This window comes from Ailuropoda melanoleuca, unplaced genomic scaffold (genome assembly GCF_002007445.2).
Source record: "Ailuropoda melanoleuca isolate Jingjing unplaced genomic scaffold, ASM200744v2 unplaced-scaffold1094, whole genome shotgun sequence".
In the NCBI taxonomy this organism is placed as follows: Eukaryota; Metazoa; Chordata; class Mammalia; order Carnivora; family Ursidae; genus Ailuropoda; species Ailuropoda melanoleuca.
In genome coordinates this window covers 1-5955 of record NW_023179326.1, presented here as the reverse complement: position 1 = coordinate 5955, position 5955 = coordinate 1, and the positions used below count along the sequence as shown (strand labels likewise).

Genomic DNA, 5955 nt, shown 5'->3' with positions numbered 1-5955 from the left:
AGTTATGACATGAGCCTTAGCTCGTGACATCACAATGGCAGTGGTCTTGGGCTACCGCAGAATCCTTGGGCCTCAAGCATTTTACAGTACTCTGTNAAGCATTTTACAGTACTCTGCCAAGTGCTGTAGACTCACTCGATTTTCAGTCCCTAGAACTGAAGACAAAAAGATGTTCACGTCAATCAGAAAGCATGCTGAACTTATAGGTGGTCATTCAAGACTTCACCGCATAAGGTAGTCTTTCTATATACTATTTTTGAGCCTCAAAACAGACTGACAATAACAGGAAGTGTTGTTCCCTTTTGTAATTCTTCTAATACATGTAAACTAATGAGTAACTTCAGCTCCAGCTTCATGAAAAGCTACCCAGGTTCATAAGATTCAGTGCTGCCGAGCAGAAGACAGCAGGCTTCCCTTCTTGGGGGAGACACTGTCTTGGCTCCATGGGAGAGAATTTTCCTCAGGTCTATGAAAATATCTGTCCTGTTTATGAAAGAATTTTGGCGTTCTGCTCAATTTAGTTGTTTTACCTATTACAACCAGAAAGTCCTATCAGAGCTCAGTCAGAGCTCAGCCAAGTAGTAGCTAAACTCATGTGTAGAAACTTTTTGATGTTTTCGGTACTTTTGCCAATCTTGGAGAATTTTTCCCCCAAGTTTGAATTTTGATTTAGATAAGACTGGGTTCAAATTTCCAGACTCTTCCATTGTCTTCATTTTTATCTTAACATGAAAGCATATTGTAATTAATTCTTCACAAACACCATATCATTTTGTTTTATATTAGGCCACAAATTGTCCTACTTGTTGTTGTTTGCGTACCTCCTTGTAACACACTCCACCTCTTGGTTCTCCCCTTCCTAACAGCTTGCGAAGCTTTGCCGCTTTCTCCACACTCCACCCCACCTCTAAGTGTTGACATGCCCAAGGGCTTTGTGCTTGAAACAGTTCTCCAGCTGCATCAGTTCCCCAAGTGACCTCATCTCTCTCTTTTTTAAGGTTTTGTTTATTGAGAAAGAGAGAGAGTGTGTGTGTGAGAGAGAGAAAGCACAAACACGGGGGTGGGGCAGAGGGAGAGGAAGAAGCAGGCTCCCCACTGAGCAAGGAGCCCGATGTGGGGCTTGATCCCAGGACTCTGGGATTATGACCTGAGCTGAAGGCAGATGCCTAACCGACTGAGGCGCCCAGCCTCATCTCTTTCAATAGCTTTCTATAACTCGGTGATCCTTGAATGTGAGTCCTGGTGCCCTGTTTTGGGGTTGAGACTAAATTTTAGTGTTGGGTGACCCTCGACATTAAGCATAAAAGTCTCTTGCATATTTGACCAGTAACCAGCTGCTCCGTGGTGTTTCATGGTTGCAGGCAGAGCTCTTCTGTTGAGGTGGACACCCGCAGCGAAAGCACCACATCATCTGAGGGCGCCTCCCGTACCCTGCTTATCCACAGCCCCGTTGAGCTCAAGAGAGGCTGGAGGAGGCAGAAGAGGCACCTCTTCTTGTTCAGCGATTTGCTGCTCATGTCCAATACCAAGTATGTGTATGTGCTCTTGTCATGATCACGAAATCACATTGCCAGTAACCCTTCCCATAAGAAGACAGGACACTTTTTTTTCTTTTTGCCAATGTTTTGATCCTTCCTTCATTCAACAGGTGCTTGTGGAGGTCTTGTTTTGTGCCATGCCCCCCCACCCCCTGCAGAGGATATAATTGGAAATGTGACAGGCAGTGCCTCCCTTGCCTGGTACTTACAGACAAATGATAAAAATAAGAGGGGGAATTATAGACTGTGATTAGTGCTTCTGATAGAAAGTAGATGGGGTATGTGGAGAAGATGGGAATGTATTAGAGAGGGGTAGTTGAGGAGGGCCTCTCTGAGGTGGCAGCACTGAAACTGCATCTATGGGATGAGAAGCAGCCATGTTCCTAGACAAGGTGCCAGTTTGGAAAGACTGAGGGACTGGCAGGCTACATGGGCACAACCTGACCCCTCAGAGGAAGGGGATAGAGGAAGACTGATTTGACTGGAGCTGAAAGCGTGGGGCAGGCGATCAGATGAGATACTGTGCTCAGGGCCTCAGTCACATAGGGTCTTCACAGGAAATATTTTGCCAAAGGATTTTTAACTAGGGGACTAACCAAATCTGATTTATATCTCTACCAAATTTTTCTGACTGGTGGTAGATAATGGATGGCTGCGTAAGCAAGAGTGGGAACAGAGATACTGGTTAGGGGAGGCAGTGGTCCTGATGGATGCTCTCAAGGGCTCCATCGTGGGAGTGCAGTAAAAAGGAAGGAGGCAGCACACAGATTTAGAATATGTGCCGGAGACAGAACCAACTGTGTGCATTTTCCTCTCAACCCTGAACACAAATGCAACTAATACCCAGCCTAGAACCTGATGATTGCTCAATACATGTCTGAAAGCAGGTGGATGGAAGGTTATCTGTTTACTTCCTCAATCTCTGTTTTTATTATTCACAAAACATCACGAAAGATGAAGAATATTCCAATAAACCAAATATCAAGAAGCTTTTTAGTCACTAGAAAACGTGTGGTGCTGCTGTTTTTATTCTCTTTTTTCCTGAACTTCATAGAATATTCCATGAACATCTAGGTTCTCTTTCATCATTGAAATCAACCTTTCCTTTATGCTGAGTAAACAACTAACTCCAATCTGCTTGGTATCAGGTAAGAAATAGATCAGAAAGCTTAGCGAACTGAAACATGAAGGAAGTGTAGCCATCCAAAAAAAAAAATCAGAGGCAAAAATAGAAATAGTAAAATATATTTGAGATGAATGAAATTGCCTCCAGATGTAGCCTTGGAGGTGGTGATGTCGTGAGGAGGACGGAGAGAAAAAGACTGTCCAGGTCCTGGCATGAGGTCCAGATGAAGCACTCTGCTCCTCCTGATAGAGGGCCAAGTCGTTATTTTTAAAAATTTAGACTAGTTACCATTCTCTTTATTTAACCAAGGTGAGTATAACAGACTCAGATGTGTGGGATGCACGCTGGGGATCCCACGGGGAGTTCACAGATGCCTCGTGTAATTTCCCCACAGCCCTCCAAGGGTATTGTTATCACCCACCGGCTGCAGACATGAAAATGGGGATGCAGGAAGTCTCAGGAACGGGCCTGTCATCCACAGGGAAATGGTGGGAGAGACCCCAAGCCAGGCCTGCCTTCATCCCAAGGCCACACTCTTCCTGCCACACCATGCTGTACTCTTCTGTGTTCAGCCCAAGAAACATGCTAACAAATAGCAAACTCCTGCTCCTTAGGACCTTGCAGACCACTCACATCTGATTTATGAGGGACCATGTTCTCCTGCCCTTATTTTTCATCCTTGTAATTATTATAGTATTTAGCGAGAGGAGAAGACCTTTCTTTTCTTACTAGAGCCATTTATTGTCCTGGATCCTGCTTACCTCTCAGCGGGTTTTACAGAGCCTACCGTGTTCTGATGGAAGGATTTTATTTAAAGACAGTGTTCTTTCTCCATTAGAGAACTACATCCTTTTAAGAGCTGAATTTTTTATTTTGATTGGTTCCCTATTACAAAAGAAGTGCAACATTTTTCATCTTCACATATTGCTTTTGAGATAGGTCTTTGATGTGACAAAATCTATATCAATGTATTTAATAATGTTCTCTTTAAGAGACTCAGCTCCTGAAAGATTATCTTATATCCTTTTTACAACTATTGAGAATATTAGAAAATATAAGTGATCTCAGGCACTTGAATTTGGTTTATAAAACCAAGGCCCTTGATACAGAGAGAAGAACAGATTTTTGGAAGTCCAAGTTCAGGACACATTCAGAGCTCTTTCTGCTTGCACATGGCCGCCCTCTCGCCATGTGCCCCATGGCGTTTCCTCAGCACCTGCATGTATGCACACCCACAGAGCTCTCTCTCCCTTTTCTTACAAGGGCACCAATCCTACTGGATTAGAACTTTACCTTGATGACCCCATTTACACTTAGTTACCTCTTAAAATCTCTCTCTCCAAACATGGTCGTATTGGAGAGAGGGCTTTATGGTAAGAATGTGGGCAAGAAGTGGGGACAGGGACACAATTCTGTCCATCGCAGTAACGAGCGGTACTTCATGCTGCCTCCGTGTACAAATTTTTGCCATAATTTTTAGAAAACAACTATGAGATCATTTCCATAGTAAATATTTGGATATATTTATGATCACTGTTAATATGAAAAAATTTATACTTTTTTTCTAGAAGGAAACAACTAAAAAGAAATAGCCCCTGCAATAACAAACTTATTTCATCCCTGTCATGCCTTGCTCTTAGACGGAGGATTATGTTATGCCCTGAATCAATCTGCTCAGATTAATAATCTGAATTTAGTGCCTAGTTTTTCCAGTTAAGCCATAAGAAGGGGGTGGGGTGACCCAGGTTCCATTTTACCTCAGCTCACCTGCAGGCATCAGCTGGAAACTCTCATCTTTAGGTTGACGCTACAGAAATTAACACAAATTGGAGCAATAGTTGACTAATTGCTACCTATTCGTTCAGTCAAAATTAATGAATTTTAGTTTGTGTGTAATAATAAAGGGAATTTGAAAGTTTGTTTCTTCACAAAGAAATTATATTTCTGTAGTTGTACAAGATGTTAATGATAGTGAAAATTTTGGGGGGATTTTTTTCATTTTCTTCATATGACTTTAGACATTTCTCAAGAATTAAGGTCAGATGGAACCTTCCTTATCATTTTTGATATGCATTAGAATACTAAATAAATTATTTTTCAAATAAAATTATTACTTTATTTTTAAGAACAGTATGTGTTTGATAAATATTAAGATATTTGTACTACTAGAGGCCCATGAAGAATTTACAAAAAGGAAGGGACTGAACTTAGTTCTTTAGACATCACATTCCTCATATTTAGTTATTAAAGAATGTAAAAATGAAACAAAAAATGAATTTTATTTAGGTCAAAAGATGAAGATGACTATTAACTCGTTATCAGTGAAATTACAAAGAGTTACTTGCAGAATATACCATGACCTGTACTCCCAACATCTGTCAGAGAATACCTCTGTCTCAGAAAAGGGAAAATCTCCCTACAATCCTGTAAATTTCCACAGTTCACTGGGGCTTACCATCTGGTATAAAGGTTGAGGTAGCAGAAAGCAAGAGGGATAGCCATCCTGTTAATAAAATATAATAAAGGACTGGTTTTAGAAGTAAAACCTGCGGTTCTCCTCCTCTTCCTTCTCCTTGAGTCAGTTTACGTTAGATTAGTACTTCCTAATTTCTACTGAGATAATCCAGTTGGGTCAGTGATTGAGAGTGAAGAAACACACAGTAAGACCCTAGAGGAATCCACCGATGTATAAAGCTTTGCTGTAATACATTTTAAATATTTCCAAGCGGCAACTAGCTTTATTAATATAATGTCTTGAGATTTTTTTCTCTCACTCCCCCAGATAAATCCCATGAGAAAGTCTGATGGCTCGGGACTGAGTGAAATTGAGGGTAGGAAAGATGAGAAGGGTACTTCACAGAAGAATAGGTCAGCACCCACAGAGGCCAAGTGGTTGCAAACATGGGCTCATGAGTTAGGCTGTTTGTGTTCAAACCCTGAGATCACCACCTGAGCCGAAACCAAGAGTTGGACACTTAACTGACTGGNACCCTGAGATCACCACCTGAGCCGAAACCAAGAGTTGGACACTTAACTGACTGAGCCACCCAGGCACCCCTGGGTTGTCTCTCTTAAGAAAAAAATTGTATAACTATTTTTATAAATTGTGTATCAAGTACCTTTATTCTGCCCCTCAAATACTTTTTGAAGTAAGCAAGTCATAAACACATAATTAACTATAATCATAAAAATTTTATGTAATAAGTAACAAATCTAACAGTAATAAATGAATTAGTGGTTTTCTTAAAAAGCTCTAAAATATATAGTCTATACTCAGCACTCAACATCCAG

The 5955-nt window shown here is 41.1% G+C and overlaps 1 long non-coding RNA gene across 1 annotated transcript; it reads left to right on the top strand.

Moving 5' to 3' along the window:
* The first annotated feature begins 114 nt into the window (after nt 1–114).
* On the top strand, nt 115–1532 carry LOC117797668. Its single transcript, XR_004622644.1, has 2 exons — nt 115–234; nt 1362–1532. It is a non-coding gene; the product is annotated as an uncharacterized LOC117797668 (long non-coding RNA).
* The last annotated feature ends 4423 nt before the right edge of the window (nt 1533–5955 follow it).